Source organism: Telmatherina bonti (genome assembly GCF_933228915.1).
Source record: "Telmatherina bonti genome assembly, chromosome: 6".
Classification (NCBI taxonomy): domain Eukaryota; kingdom Metazoa; phylum Chordata; class Actinopteri; order Atheriniformes; family Telmatherinidae; genus Telmatherina; species Telmatherina bonti.
In genome coordinates this window covers 16,337,852-16,354,683 of record NC_136624.1, presented here as the reverse complement: position 1 = coordinate 16,354,683, position 16,832 = coordinate 16,337,852, and positions in this window count along the sequence as shown.

The window sequence follows — 16,832 nt, the reverse complement described above, 5'->3', positions numbered from 1 at the left end:
AACTAGAAAAGCTTTATAGAAGGCAATTTAATTGTGAACTCATGGTTTGTTTTTTGTTTTTTACTCCGGGTGTAGTGAGATCGGTAAGCTGATGGAACTAAAATAGTTGAGTCATGAAACATTTCAGAGAATGGCCACAGTGCAGATTGTGAATCGAATTAAAAACAAAATACAAAAAGAAAAGAAAAAAAAAAGTTATCTTCAGTTTGGTTTTTATCTATAAGGAAAAGATAGATCTCATCAGGATGCATGGTGAGTAGCTAGCTAATGAAAGTACACGGCTGGACATGGTTTCCGCATGGGGCTGGCGGGTGCCCATGGCTTGTAGGTAGATGCATGAAGGGGTCCTCAAAGAAAATAGGTTAAGAACTACTGCCTTAAATCACATTTGTATGTCCCTTTGAAACAGCTGCTGAGGTTTAAAATGAGCTTAAGGTCTTACAAGTTTAACATACAGAGGGTATGAAAGTAAAGGAAGAGTGATGGAAACCAGGCAAAACAATTAGGACAACTAATACAATGAGTCACTCAACAGTTTAAGATTAAACACAAACATCCTCCCCTGTGGAAATGGAGCCAGTTGTCTCTTATTCTTGATTTTATAGTGCTTCTTTACAGAGAAGGTAAACTTAAGCTGTTAAAAAAGAAATTTCATCTTAGTTGAAAGTTGTGTAATTACTTTCAATCAGTGTCTTTGTTCCAAAGCAAACTCTTAACTGTTCAAACTTTACAGATGATTCATCTGTATTTGATTGTAATTTTGTGTCTTTTTGCTCATATAAGTGTTTAATTTCTCAACAGGAAGTGGGTTGTATTGCATATTATGCTGTTGGAGTGTATCATAATGTCTTTTATTTTTATTACTTTACATCAACTTTAGCAAAGTAAGAAATGGATCATTTTAAAGTGTTCTTCCTTTAAAATTTTGCATCTTTTATATTTTTCATCAACAACAACCATTTTGAGACTATTATGCCAAAAGAAAAAGGCCTTTTTGGTTTTAGCAAATTTCTCAGGCAATTTTTCTACGTTGCATTCAGCACTTTCAAACATTGTGGGTTTTGAGGCCAACAGAGTCCCCTGATAACAAAACTGTTCTAAAATAAACATTTCTTTTGAACTACTGGAATAGACTGAAAACATGCCAGGATCCCCTCCCGAGGAGCCTGAAGAAGTGGCCGATGAGAAGGGAGTCTGCCCCGCTCTCTTTAGGCTACAATGAGTAGCGGAAAGGTGATGGATGGATAAATGGATGGATAAACATAATTAACCATATTTCATTGGTTAATATTAAAAATAATAAGGACTGGCAACCTGTCCAGGGTGTACCCCGCCTCTCGCCCAAAGGCTGTTGAGATAGACTCCAGCTCTCCCGTGACCCTTGATCAGATTAAGCATTTCAGATAATGAATGAATTAATTCTTATTTATCATTATTATTATTATTAATAATTAAATTTCATTGACCAAAACCTGCTTTATATGTATGTCTTTCTAGTGGATTTGGAAACGCACACTAAATACACTTTTGACTGTCCAAGCTGTTGTATAGTACAACTTTGTGTCTTGCGGACAATAAACTGGGATAAGTCAGTCTTGAGGAAAGAGAAGTCATTGTTTCCTTATAAACAATGAGGAGTTACCCTTCACCACGGTTAAATCTGTGCTGCTGAGCTCATCAAATGTAAAACGACTGATGACCATTTATATTGTACAGATATACAATGGAAATTACTTGTAACTTCCTGTGGTTAGATAAAAAAAAGTATTGGAAAATAACAGAAAATACATGTCTAGAGTAACTGCAAACCATTCAACTCTTCATATAAAAAAAACAGCTTTTTATCTCAAAGCATTTTATGAAAATGTCCAGATTTCAGTAAACTGTTGCTTGAAACAGCTTTTGTGAGGAGGAACTGCTTGATGTTTAAGGCAAAGTGGAGAAAAATCAGGTTTTAGTGTAATTTCTCTGATGCTTAAAAACTTTGGATGCAGTGCACTAGTATTCCAAAGGTGTACACAACTAACCACCAGATGGCATCATAATACTACTGCATATATGTATCTTAAGGCTGGAGCAGTTAAACGTGGGAACTGTATGAAGACTCCATATGCAAACTTTAACATTACTACATGAATATTAAACAAACAGCATATAGGCATATAGTAGAGCGTAGTATTATAGATCAGTAACGCTCTGGATGTTATTGAATTAGGAAGAAAATTATGTGTTTAACAGTTGGGTTAATTTAATTTGCTTAAGATTTACTTGTCACATACAGCCAGTGGTGTAGTGGTCCCTTGATGAGTGGGTATACTCTAAATTGTTCACCCTTGTTTTAAAAAAAGAAAAAACAAAACAAAAAAAAAAAAAAAAATAGGCCAGAAAAACATTATTTCATAGAAAGTGACATTGAAGAAAACTATTTAGTTCACCCCAAAAATCCATCAGTGTATTTGCGCATTGTCACATAATTTTTGCTCTTCGGTTTTAGGGAGGAAAAGTTATGAAATTACTAAACCAATACTGGCACATAGAGCTGGTGAGAGAAAGGCTCATAGACTTATGTATCTTCATTATGTCTATGTTCAAACTGAAGTTAATGCAGCTGATGGTTAACTGCACCAGTGTAGCATCGGTAACCTTCGCTGAGCTGAAGGGCGCCGTAGCTACATGTGTGAGGACGTTTGTAATTATAAAAGCAGCATAGGTTAGAATTGGGTATACTCAATGCTGACTGAAAAAGAAGTGGGTATATTCTGTGTACCCACATATACCCTGGACTACATCACTGCATTTAGCATTATAGAATATATTACTCTGTTTCTGTGAGCTAAGAAATGTTCGTAAAACCCAGTCTTTCTTTTCAAAAAGAACATTTAACAGTCTCTCAACTCCTCCAGGTCCCTTATCCTAACCATGGCTTAACATTTCAGAGTTAAAAATGTATTAGTTGTATGGAGTTCAACTGGCAGACATGAATAGCAGCTGTACCTCAGCAGGAAGAGCAGTCGTCTTCCAGCTGGAAAGTTGGGAGATTCCAGGCTTCCCCTGACTAGTCGAAATATTCTTGGGCAAGACACTGAAAAAACAAACCAAACAAAAAAAGAGAAAAAAAACAAAAAACAAGTACACCCCCCCCCTCCGTCCATGCGCCTACCGGGGTATGAGTGTGTATGTAAGTCGCTTTGGACAAATGACTGTAAAATAGAAAGGAATAGAATAACTAGAGCCAGGAGCTTTATGTACATCCCATCTTATTTAACCTTCCTGTTCTCCACCCTTCAATATTTTGAAACTGATTTTATGATCCCACTATTCTCTGTGGCTTTTTTGTGGACTTTAGCCTTATTCTTTAATAACTTTTAAAGCCCTTATGTAGATTAAAATGCCAAGGTAGACTGTTAAATGTATCAGAAAAACTGCAAACAAGTATGTGACCATGAGAATTAGCAGGAAAAGTTCACAAACTGCAACCAGCTGCTTCAGTACACCAGGAAAGAAAAACTTAAGTAATCCTTTAAAATAATTTCAGCCTAGAAATGTGAATCTGACACAATTCAGACACAAATGAACTAAACTGTGTAGTGACACAGACTGGTAGTAGTCAGTGGTGGAGCGAGAGGGGGCCAGGGTGGACCTGGTCATCTCTAACATCTGACTGAATACCTGGTGCCACCCCACGCCGTTGAGAGGTCCAGTTTTCAGCATGGATGCTTTAAATACTTTTTTTTTTTTTTTTTTTTTGTGAGCATTAAACTGAATGTGAAACATTCAAGGAAAACTTGTTGGTAAAATTACTTGGAATATGTCAAGTTCTGTAACAGTCACAGGCTACACTTTTTGCTGGCAGACACTAGCATTACAAACCAGCAGCGCTGCATGGATGTGTCAGTGCTGTAAAACAGCCGGTGACGGTTAAAGGAGAAAATCTGTAGATGCAATGTGCATATCACACGTGCTCCCTGTGCTTATGTTTCTTAAGGAAATTGTACCTTCTGCAGAAGATTCTGACAAGAGCTAATGCTTGTATGCAAGTTAGATCTGCCTGCACTAGCAAGTTAGAACAAAAGGCTCATTAACTTTTAAATGGAAGAGATGTGGAGTTGAAGCATCCGTCCAGTTTGAGAGGAAATTTGCATGTGCTCCCAATTAAAAAAAAGGAATTAGGAATTAGGGAAAGGGCAAGGTCCCCTGCCAACAACCCCACATGATCCAGATCACTCTACATGCAGCCTTCAGGAGTTTGACTTCCCAGCAGCAGGCTAGTTGATTATTCAGTCGTTCTTTCTCAGTTCTAACTTAAAGCAACTGAAATTAAATTAACTTTGTAGTTCATGAGAAGCTTTAACTTGCACTATACTGGACAGGTCACCGAAGGAGATGACAAAAATCTCTTTTCAGACAAGCACAGATCAACAGTGTCACTACACCATTTTGAAGTAAATATTTTGGTTTTGATACTTGGCTGCACATTTTAAGAAGAGTTTTTGTCCCTGTACAAGCACAGCAACTAAATAGTAAAGTTCTTGTTCCAATCAAGTTATGCAGAGCATCATCTCTGAACACTTCCAACCTTAAAGCAGATGGGCTACAGAAGCAGAAGACTGGTTGAACAGAAAATTGAGGCCACAATTCACACAGACTCACCAAAACTTGACAATGAAACACTGGAAAAATATTGCCTCCATTTCAAATGGTAGGATAGGGTTAATTCAGTGGAGAAAACATGAAAGCATGAATCCATCCTGTCTTATAGTAATGGTACTGGCTACCACTGTTAGTGTAATAGTGTAGTGATAGTGTCTTGGCACACTTTAGGCCAAGGGTCACCAACTCCAGTCCTTGAGGGCTACCACCCTGCAGGTTTTAGTTTTTCCCTTGTACAACACATTTGATCCAAGTGAAAAGGTTCTCCAAGAACTTGTTGTCACCTTCTGCACCTGCCTGCTAATGAGCCATTGGTTTGGGTCAGGTGTGTTGTACCTGGAAAACAACAAAACCTGCAGGATGGTAGCCCTTCAGGAACGGAGTTGGTGACTCCTGCTTTAGGCCAAGAAAATGTTTGTGGTTATCAATGGAATTATATTAAACTGATCAGGTATGTATCATTACACTGCTGGAACTTTTCCAGCATCTTGTGCCTAAGTCATGACTGAAGCCATTTCTGAAGCTAAAATGGAGTCCAACCTGATACTAGCACGGTGGACCTGATAAAGTGGCCAGATTGTGTGGATATAGAAATAAACAATCAACTAGTGAAAATGAACTATTTAAGACAGCAACAAGAAGATTCTTATGTGAACTGAGCCGCTTCAGAGATTTCATCAGTTCTGTGGAGAAACTAAAGAACTCCATTAGGGGCTGAAGAAATGGTGGCCTGAACATACCTTGCAATATTCAGTTTATGGCTGTTTTGAGTAGCAGGTGAGTATCTTTGAACTTTCTTCAGGTTCCCAGTCAGAGTAACTCTGACTACATCACATTCCTTCCCCTAAATAACAAACTCATATCTACAATGCATTCTGCCCTGTTACACGGATTCGATTGCACATTTTGTTTGGCACCTTTTCTCTCCACGTGACCATGCTTACCTGGTTATTCTATGTCTTACGTGGCTAAAAAGCTGCTAATTAGAAGAAAGATAGATGGAGTGTGGAAAACTTTAACAGAATAATTGATGAAAGTGCCAAGAAAGAGTAATTGGAAAATATAAGCAAGACAAACAATAAATAAATGTGACATATTGATCATGCTGAGGCTGATATATTACCTCTGCTCAAATCACTCTAAAACTGACATCAGGTATGTTAGATTCGATACACTGCAGTTTTCTCTGTGCAAGAAGCCAGGAAAAGAAAGAAGGAAAAAACATTAGTTTGAGAGTTTCTTACTAACATAACTGAAAATAATGCACTACAAGGTGATATTTTTAATCATTTATTTATTTTAACCTTCAGGCAATCTGATGGTAAGTTGCTGAAACAGACAAGCAAGGTTTCTAAAAAATGTTTTGTTCCATAAAGTGCGGCTGACCTGCCTCCTGTCTTTTCCCTCATCCATTAAGGTTGCAAATAAGCTAATGGCAGTTAGATGTTCTTGTTGACAAGCGATGGAAAATACATTTTTACTTCGGATCCCTACATCCGTCAAAAAATTCTGAATAAATGCAAGTTTTTTGCAACAATGTTTTTTTTTTTTCTTTCGTAAGTCACAATTTCAAAGCAGAATAAAAGAAATGTCAACAAAACCTAAGTACAGTTTTTTTTTTATGTTAATATTTCCAAGTTTCAGTGCTACTGCAGATGGCTTCAAAATGTGCCCTGAACAGGTCTATCAGCCAGTACGGGTCACCAACTTGGCCTCTGATCGCACAAACTGTCCACACACCTGTTCTCAATTAGTTCATTATTGCCTTAAAACATACAGATGGCGGTGTTTTAGTGGTCCAGTAACCCTCTTTGTCATCAGGTAAATCATCAGACAATGTAATCAGATAAAGATCAAACGTTACCTGGTCTAATTCAAATGAAAGAGTAATTTCAATCAGAACTTCTGATTCTTCTTCTTGACAAAGAAAAAAAAAGCTTCCTTTCACAAGTTCAGGCTATATCTGACTGTGTGATTCTGTTATAGGACTACAAGCAAAGACCCAAAAAGAACAAAATGAACATTATTGATTGACATGATATCAACTATGTCTATAAGCACAGTTATAATGTCATTATTCTAAATCCATGTTACATCTTACAGAGTTTAGTGTGATTCATGAGTCTCATCAACGTTATGTCCTTATATTTCTTATGCACATAGGCTACTTTTACTCATTTTTTATCTAGTTCTGGAAGCATGCAGCTGCTACAGGGTTGGTAGATACTGTGACAAAAACAAAATCTGACAAGAGCAATATGAGGTTTTTTATAAACCCAATCAGGTGTGACATGTGTTGATAACAAAATATTTCTGTGCATCTCAACATAGCCATTGACTAAGTCAGACAGGTCATGACAGAAAAGCTGAGTTGAAATTGGAAGTCAAAGAGGTGTCCAGACATTTTACTGCAATACACACTGTGCAACAAGATTTAATCAACATGGCTATGAGTGCAGAGATCATCATTATGATAGTTGCTAATTTATAGCCTTCATCATCTGCTAAAAGCAGAAAATCCATGCATCGCATTGCCCTTAAATTGGGTTTATGAGCTGTTAAGCTTGAAAAATGGCAGTACTACAAAGTGTGTTCACATATTTGGTTTGCTACTGGCTGCATGGTTGTGTGGTAGTTTGCACTTTTGCCTCTTGGTTTGGATCTTGGCTGGGGGCTTTGTGTGTGAAGATTGTTCTCAGCAGTTAATTCCTGTCCTGGTACACTTTTACATAAAGTATCTTCAGATGGCGCTGTAATCACAGCTGCACCCTATGACCCAATAGACCAGTAGTGATGTAAAGATGTCCCATCCTGACCAGGTACATACAGTTGTGGGAATTCCTTTTGAAACTCTACAATCAGCAACAAATGTTCCATGGGATGAAACTACTGTATTCCAACTGCAATTACATTATTAGATTTTCACTTGTAATCAAGCTGTTAAACTAATTTTGTTACAAATCATACTTGTACCATATCATCCTGTACGTCTGACCCTAAGCTGTAAATCATGAAGGTCTTTTCTAAATGTCTAAGTTAAATGGGAATAAACTGCAGACATGGCAGAATGCTTAATCTTCTTTGCTTAATGATGCAAAGTCTAATTTAAGACTGAATGCCCTCCACCTCCTCTGTTATTTTATCTATGAAGCGTGTTTTCAACACAAAGGCAATAAAACAGTTTTTGATGAATGGTGCTCACTGTTTTTAATTAAATAGTGGATCAGAGGAAGGGCTGAGACCATTTTCATATTTGTTCCCTGAGAACCATTAATTACACAAGGCTTTCATGTAATCAATTCACAAAGTAACTCAATTCCCCTCTGCATTACGGAGGCACAAAGAGGCGGGATCCAATAAGAATGTTCTGAATTTATGAGATGACTGAGTGTGGTGGGTTGTGATGGTTCTGTAAGCGGGGCAATTTTCATGCTTTATGAGTTACCGGGGAACTTCTTTAAGCCCAGATCTTATCTCTTGAGTGAACACACACACACACACACACATGCAAACTGTAAAGTTGTTTTCATACGTATCTCCATGCCACATGCAAAAAGAGGAATTCCTCTTATCATCATCATCATCATCATCAACAGCTGCAACATCCATCTTCACAACTCATTAAGCAAGAGACAAGAATCCCAGGCTCATTTGACTTTACCGAAGATGACACGCCACACATGCATACAATTTCACTAACAGATTTTCATAGATGGGTTTTTATAGAAAAAACCATTTGGTTATCACCTGCCACCTATTTCATATGCTGATCTTGTCAAATACGGGGAATGGGAGTGTTTGTTAATCCCACTTTGATACAGAAGCTCTTGGAAGCAAAGACATTACTTGATACAGTAGCATCCTTAAGAGTTGAAATATCTTTACATTCTAATTCTTTATGAATGATTTTTGTTCCATCTAGAGGAGGATTTATACAACACACTGCACACCTTTGGAAATTTTTACAGCTGCTGTAAACACCCAAAACACATTGCTGTTTTTTTTTGTTTTTTTTTTGTTTTTTTTTAAACCTTGTCCTTTCCAGTATAGTAGCACACAGAATGGAAGTCTGATTATCATATTTAGCCCTACAGATTTACTCTACCAAGGGAGACATGTCTTATAAATGGCATACTTGATATTCTAAATGTTTTAATATTACTTTTATTGTGATCCTCGGTCCTGATGTGGCAATGCTGAACCTGGCAGCCAAAGATAACGTGGGAAGAGGAAAAAAAAAAAAAAAAAAAAAAAGAAAGGAAAGAAAGCTATGGAATTCAAGTGTTAAAGAAAAAGTTGCCTAAGCTGCCAAAATCACAGTATATACACACACATAAACTGCTTAAGTACTATGGTACTACAGGATACCTAATATAGTATAATATTATGTAAGAGCACATATTTTAAATATGCCTGCAGGGAACCTAACACAAATAGCAGCAACACTCAGTAGAATGCAGATGGAAAAATGAGCACTTTTGTGGGCATGCGAGTGTAAATGTGCAGGGGCGTAGTCATCATTTTGGAAGTGAGGGGAACAACTTGCTTAGCGATCTATAGACTGATTTATCATCCTTTCGCATTCAATCTCTAGCATCTATCCTTAGCAGCTAAAGAACCACATAACTGCAAACAGCACAGCAACAGAGAACCAACTTTTGTTATTTCAAATGATATACCATCAAAATCTAAAGTAAAAATAAAAAATCCAAAGCTGCCAAACTCTGGTTGAGTTGACATAGAATGACCCTGGAGCATCTACAGGGTGAGTAGTCAGATTATTAAGTGCCAAATGACAACACTGAAAAGACAAAATGCCCTGTAAATACCGTTTCTGTTTAAACATATCAGCACCAAAATGACATGGAAGTGACAAGGTAGCAGGGTAATAAGTCACATCATTTAATGTAAATAAGTAATATTTCGGTCACCCAAAAAGTTGACCCAAAAATAAAAATAACATTAAAATGTAACTATTTTATCATTTGTTTTATCATCAATGATGACTGTGCAAATGTACAAAATTAATCAGTTAAGATGAAGTTTATGACCAATGTCTGCTGCCAAATACCAAACAAATATTCTCTTTGGAATGACTGAAACTACATCTTTAAACTGTGTAAATATTTTCTTTTTGAACTTAGTGAATCAAAGACCACAAGCTCTCCTAAAAAACTATATTACACAATAATATCATGAGCTCTAAATTTAACTTTACACCCAAGCAGCAACGATAATATAATCAAAATAAATAACAGTTTATGCTTGTCTGAGGGATATACAGATATATCTTTATATATATATATACATATATATATATATATATATATATATATATATATATATATATATATATATGAATGAACTATACATGAAGTAGTAAAAGTGAAATTGTTGTAGAATTTAATCTCAAAATCCATTTTAATGCTATCAATATTTCCTCTCAGTCAGTTATAATAGATACATTCTGAGGACTTCAGGTATAATTTCTCCTCACCTGCTGCGAAGACCATCCACGTCCATCCCTGCTGCTGACTTCTCGCCCACTTTCTCCTTCCTCACCCTGCTCCTTTTATTGCATTAAGATGAAAAATATTTGCAAAACTGTCGTGCTTGGTGGTGATGTGGACCCAAAAGCAGAGACAATAAGCAGGATGCAGAACCAAGATGTTTTAATCCATAAACTAAAATGAAGCCAATATAACACGATGAAGGAAAACAAAGAACCAGCAAACAGAACTGAAACTAAGGACTATAAATACAGTCAGAAACAGAACAAGGCACGGGCATAATGACTGAACTAACTGAGTCCAGATGAACTTAATGAATGGCAGGCAAAAAAGTGCAGGAAGCGCGGGGGCCATGTCCCCCTTGTACCCCACTGTGATCATGTGACAATGGTGAACAGTGCTTGTAAGGAGACCACAACCAAGCTCCGAAGTATCAGGGAGGAGCTGAAGATCACCTGGGCCTGGCAGGCCCACCAATTAATGAGCCCAGACCAGCCAAAGCAGAGAGTGCTGCAGGCACATGAGGCCCCCGGACCGGAGCCTCGAGGTGCAACAAGGCAGGAGCCCACAGTGAGTAGCACAGGGTGACTGGGAGCAGGTCTGGCAAGCGCCAGGCGCTAAAGTAAGGGTCCACAGAAAGAACAACCCTATTTCCAGAGTATCTATAAAGTGAAGCGATTGATTACTAAATATATGATTTGAGCTTGCTGTGTTATGCTTTATAGCGGTGACCACTGTTTAAGATTTTATTACAGAATATAAAAATGTTGAGACAAAACCTTTGTAATGCTTCATTCCAGACTGAAAGTATCTGATACCTGACATTAATGCTGCAGTATATCCACCTGGTTTTTGCTGCTCCATCCCGCTGCTTTACATAATAAGGATAAAATATAATTTGACCACACTGAGATGTGTGCTACTGTGCTTTACTTTCAACATGGCACCCTGCAGCTTGTCCTTGGCCTTTTTTTTTTCGTTAACTTTACATTTTTTATCTTTAAGATTTACACCATCTATAGTTCAGGTGAAAAGACTATCAAAATTTCACGAGTAGAAATTATGCTGACATCCGAACCACATTGGTCAGACATTTTGAAAGGAATCATGTCAAGCCCCTGGACAATGGACACACATCATCTATGCTCTCTACAGAGTCAGTGCTTCAGTCTATGTTACCATGAAATGTGTCAAGTGAAGTTTGAAATGTTAAGTCCATATATTTTTAGATAACTTTGAGATACCAGTATTAAATTCAAACTAGCAAACCAGATGCTCCCCTAGCATGTAAATGTTCTGGCCAGACAGCTGGATGATCTGCTGGATAAACTCTATGTGGAAAACAGGTTTTTAAGTCTTCAGCGTGGCCTGATGGTGGCGTCTAGAAAAGGGGTCATCTCAAGCAGACTGTGATGAGGCATACCTGCTGTAGGAAAATAATGGCTCATGCTGAAGCTGTAAGCAAACAGTTGCCAGGTGTGTTTCTAGTCATTCTTCTCCCTATTGAGACTCCTTGCTGTTTATTAAGAGCCACAACTTTTTTTTTTGTATGAACTCATTAAATTACTATGATGTACTGTATAGGATAAGATGCATTATTTTAATTCACACACCTCTGAAATAATACATATACTGCCTCCCACACACAATACCATTATCACTGATTCAAATGGATTTGGTATCTTGTATGTAGGTATGGTGGGATTTTAGTAGTATGCATTTTTAATTTATTTCAGTTTATATATGATATATTGCTTGTGTTTAGGTGAGAGTTGATTTTGTCTGCAAATGATTATAGTGGTATAAATTATTTCAGAGGTGTGTGTGATTTAAAATGTATTCCGTGCTATATGTCATTACCTCTTAAATTACCTTAATATAATTTGTAAATTTCGAAATATCTAAACAATTAATTGTAGATTAAATAAATTATATTTGTGTAGAAGAATTTCTTCTCTATCCCGAGTTGGTGTAAAACATTTGGAAGAAGCTGATGCTGTATTCTTTTCTTCTGATAAGTTCAATTAATTTCTGACTCACGAGCAAGGATGGCTGTATATGCTTTGAGCTATTTAAAAAGGTTGAAGGAAGAAGGATGTGGAATGGACATCTGGGAAAGTGAAGCAGTGAGTCGGTGTGTGGGACTTAGGATGGGGGTGCCGTCTCAGATTTTCAGGACACCAGCGTATGGAAAACAGTCCTATTGTCTCAGGACTAATGCAGGGACCCACTTTGGGCTAAATGCATCATCTATGAAAAGAAAACTTTTTTCTCAAGATTTTTAGGTCTGTGATACAGCTAGTAACCCGTCTTGTTGTCACTGTTTGAAGTGGGCTCTTAAAATGTCAGTTCTGTATTAAAAAAGAATAAAATAAAAGCAAAACAAAAAAGTTTGAAAAATAAGTGACTTTATATTGTTTGAGATTAAGAATAAGGCATATTTCAGCTCGATATGAAGTAAACTAAAGAGTAAAAAATAATTTTTAAAAAAAAGGGCATTTAATAAGAGCACATTTGCAGGACAATCCTGGACACTCAATTCGATTGGGCAGGGAATTCTGAAGAATTTCACACCTTTCTTTGGTTTGGTTTGCTTCACACTGCATTTTACTCACATGGACCAAATTACCTGATTTAGTTCTTGGGGTCCATGACTCGGAGTCTAGAACACCACGATGTGGAGCGAAGTGCATTATAACCGTCTAATGCACAGACCCGAGTTGTTTAAGCTGCTTATACCATATAGTCCTACACAGTAAACATTTTAAAACAAATTTGTATTTCTTTTTTCCAACACTTGCTAAATATGCTAAAGTATAGGAACTATTTCATGTTGGCCTTGATGTACTTTTTATGCTAAACAACCGCTGTCAAGCTTCAGCGTTTCTCTCATTCACCTGTTAAAAAACAACCGATCTGAACCAGCTGATTATAACGTTGCTACTGTGATGGAGGGGTGCTCACCACTCCGCTTCCCATTCATGAAATGTTTAACTTTGGCCAAAAAACATTGAAATTCACCTCGCAATACATGTCACAGCGCATTTCTCTCATTTACCCATTAAAAAACAGTTTCTCTGAATCAGCTGATTAACAAGTTGCTACCGTGACCTCCATAACGGAGGGATGTTACAGTGCTTTAACTCACCACACTACTTGTGCATTTGTATAAAATAATGCACGTCAGTTGTCATTAGAATTATCTCTGATTATCGCATAAACACTTCTAATTGTTCTATCAGGTAACTGAGGATTTTAGCTAGAATATTTTCTCTTAAATTCTTCTTAGACCAGCTTGTTTTTAATTCAGTTCAAACAGTTCATTCAACTTAAAAAGTAGATCTGTTGTAAGAGTCAGAAACCAGGTTGTTATGGCTTAAAGATAATTCTACAGCTTCTCTGTTCAAATTCCACAGCTTGTAAGAAGTCATGACTGCTATCAGTTGTGCCACTGTGTACTAATTTAGCATTATCCATATTAGCTGGCTTTGACGTGTGATAGTTTGTTTTACCCTAACAAGAAATAGTTTCCACTCTTTCAGTAGAGTAAAAGTGGACACTAAATGCCTGAAAAGAATGGGAAGAGGAGAGAGAATGGAGGAAAAGTTAAATAACACAGAGGGGAGGTATGCGAAGAGAGGGATTATTGATTAATTCAATTCAAAAGTGGATGGAAGATTAAAGCTCTCCTTTTTCATTTAGGTAGTCGTCACATGGGAATGATGGAGAATGAGGAAAAGAGAGCAGTGTAAGTGGAAGGACTAAAAGAAATGGAGAAGGAAAGGAAAAGGAGAAAAGGGTTAGAGATAACAGGATAGGGGGAGTGAGAAAAGAGTGATCTGCACATATTCCACTTTTCTCCCCACTCATCTTTCTTCATAATAGAACTGTCAAATCAACGTGGAGCTTAATGACAAACAGCACTGCTGCCTTTCTGTGCACTCCACCTTTTTATTATCTCTCTTTTCCCTTCTTATTCATCCTCTTATTTACTCTCATAATCTGGTCAGACTGTTCCTGATTATTTTAATCAAACTTTATTTAACCACATCAGCCATCAATCTCAATATCCTCCAAAAATATAGATAACACATTTGGGGTATGACCATTTCATTTCCATTTGCAGTGATTTTCCAGACGCTTTAGAGTAAGGATGCCCAGCTCGAGGTCCTCGAGGGCCACAATTGTGTAGAATTTCCATGTATCCTTGTTCCAACACACCTGACTCAAACTAATCACTCATTTTGGTACAGAACTTTATTGGCTGTTTGATCCATCTAATGGAAGCCAGGTGTGTTGGAACAGTGACACATCGAAAACCTGCAGGACAGCAGCCCTCGAGGACTGACTTTCGGCACCCTTGCTATCGAGTTGAAGGATGTGGTCGTTGATCAGATACCAACATGTATTGAAAAAGTGCATTTCTCATGAAATTTTGACATGTTAAACACAATAAACCAGGAGTAGGCAAGTCCAGTCCTTGAGTCCCACAGTCCTGCAAATTTTAGGAGTTTCCCTGCTGTAACACACCTGATTCAAATCAATGACTAATTTATTGACTTGTGCAGAGTTTAATGTCAAGTTCGGCACAAGTCTGCTCATTAAATCTGATGTGTGTCAGGTGTGTTGCAGCAGAGAAACTCTGAACATTTGCAGAACCGCAGATACCTACTCCTGCAATAAACCGTTTAAACTGTTATAAACGTGTCTATAAAGGGATAAATTCATCCTAAGGATTTAGAAATAAGAGGAAAAACAGCACTTAGCTATAAAAGTGGCTTCACACAACACATCTGACCATTTGAGTGTGGTGTCCTCAGTGACAAACCCCTGGTGCACTGTCAATGATTCATCATTAATGCTCATTGCAACTGCTTTTTTTTTTTTTTTTAGCTTGTGTTGTTTCTCTTTTCTGTATATATCACAGATTACAATCTCCAACAGGTTTAATTATTAGTTTCCCAGGTGATCTTAACTAAAGGGAAACTTGAAGGGAAAAAAAAGTAGACATTTCTCATTTCTGGACTGAATGATTTAAAAAAAAGTCCCTATATGAAGAACTGGAGGTATAATTTCGGTGTAAGAAGAACAGAGCAGTGCAGACATTTGACAAAACGCTGTTGGGGATCCATTTTATTTGAATCATGTAGTAGAAAACCAAATATCTGCAAGACACTGGCATTTAGAGTTGGCGATACCGTGTCTAGATGGACGGAGTTCTGGATGCATGGTGGATGACCAGCATGTCCTAAAACAACTGCCATGTTAGAGAAGTGATGGTGGGGTTGGAGGTAACGATGCTTTTGGCATGCAAAATGGAGAGTGATACAGTAGGCCAAGGATCCTGAATCCTGGTCCTCCAAGACTGGTGTCCAGCAGGTTTTCCCAAGTGTGCTTGCTTGCCTTTACTCTTTTATTACAGTTTCACTCATAGTAAAATGTGTAAAATTAGGCAAGAAAACAATTTGTATGGGGTGGCCATCTCCAGTCCTCAAGTGCTGCAGTCCTGTAAGTGATGGGAGTTTCCCTGCTGCAACACATCTGACTCACATCAATGGCTAATTGGTAGACTTGTTCAGAGTTTGATGTCAAGCTATGCACACGTCTGCTAATATAGTATGATGTGTGTTAGGTCTGTTTCAGCAGGGAAACTCCCATTACTTGCAGGACTGCAGCTCACGAGATCCAGGATTGGCCATCTCTGGTGCGACTCCTTTCACAGTAGTCATCAAAACTGCTTCACAATTCAATAAAATTCATAATCAAATGGAATACACAAAACACATAAAATAGAAAACTTAAAAAAATCTTTGATAAGAGCTCAAGTCTACTTAAAAGCCTGGTGGAATAAATGAAATAAATGTCTTTAACGTTTTTTTTTTTTAAATGTCAAATAAAATTTAAGCAGAGATGGGGCAGGTTATTCCACAGTCTGGGTGCTACTGCTTAAAAGATCATTCCCTTCGAGCCCTAAAACGAGTGTGAAGGAGCATTAACCAGTTCTGAATAGGTGATCTGACACCATGACAGGATGTACATGGCTGAAGCAGGTCAGGAATATGAAGTGCAGGCTGGGCGTTGAGTGCTCTGAAGGCTAAGACCAAGATTTTAAAAAGAACTTTTCTTCCATTTGAGTGAGACAGAAATCTCGCCGCGGAGTTCTGAACCACATGAATACAGACATGCTCCTTCACATTAAGACAGGTGAACAGATTATTGCAGTAGTCGTACCATGATGCTATAGAAACATGAACGAAATGACATCAGTGTAGTGAGTTTTTAGATGTTCCTGAGCTTAGCTAAAGATGATTGTTGCTCAGCCACTGTTTAATCAGCAGTCTTTGAGGACAGTTTTTTGGACTTCACAGGGTTTGAATGTATTGAATGAACAAAACAGTTGTATATCATCAGCATAAAGATAAGAGACATTACTGAACTTTGTCAGTACTTGACTTAAAGGGAACTCATATACTGTATATACAGAGCCTCAGAATATGTTTTAAAAAAAAAAAAAAGTACAATTGATAAAATCATTCTGTTTTATCCCATGAACATGGAAACAACATCCAAGTTGCTATCTTACAGTTTCTAAACAGGGACTTTGACATTTCTATGTGGACAAATTTAGATATTTCACATTTTCTGGTGAGACAGGACTGCAATGACCTTTCA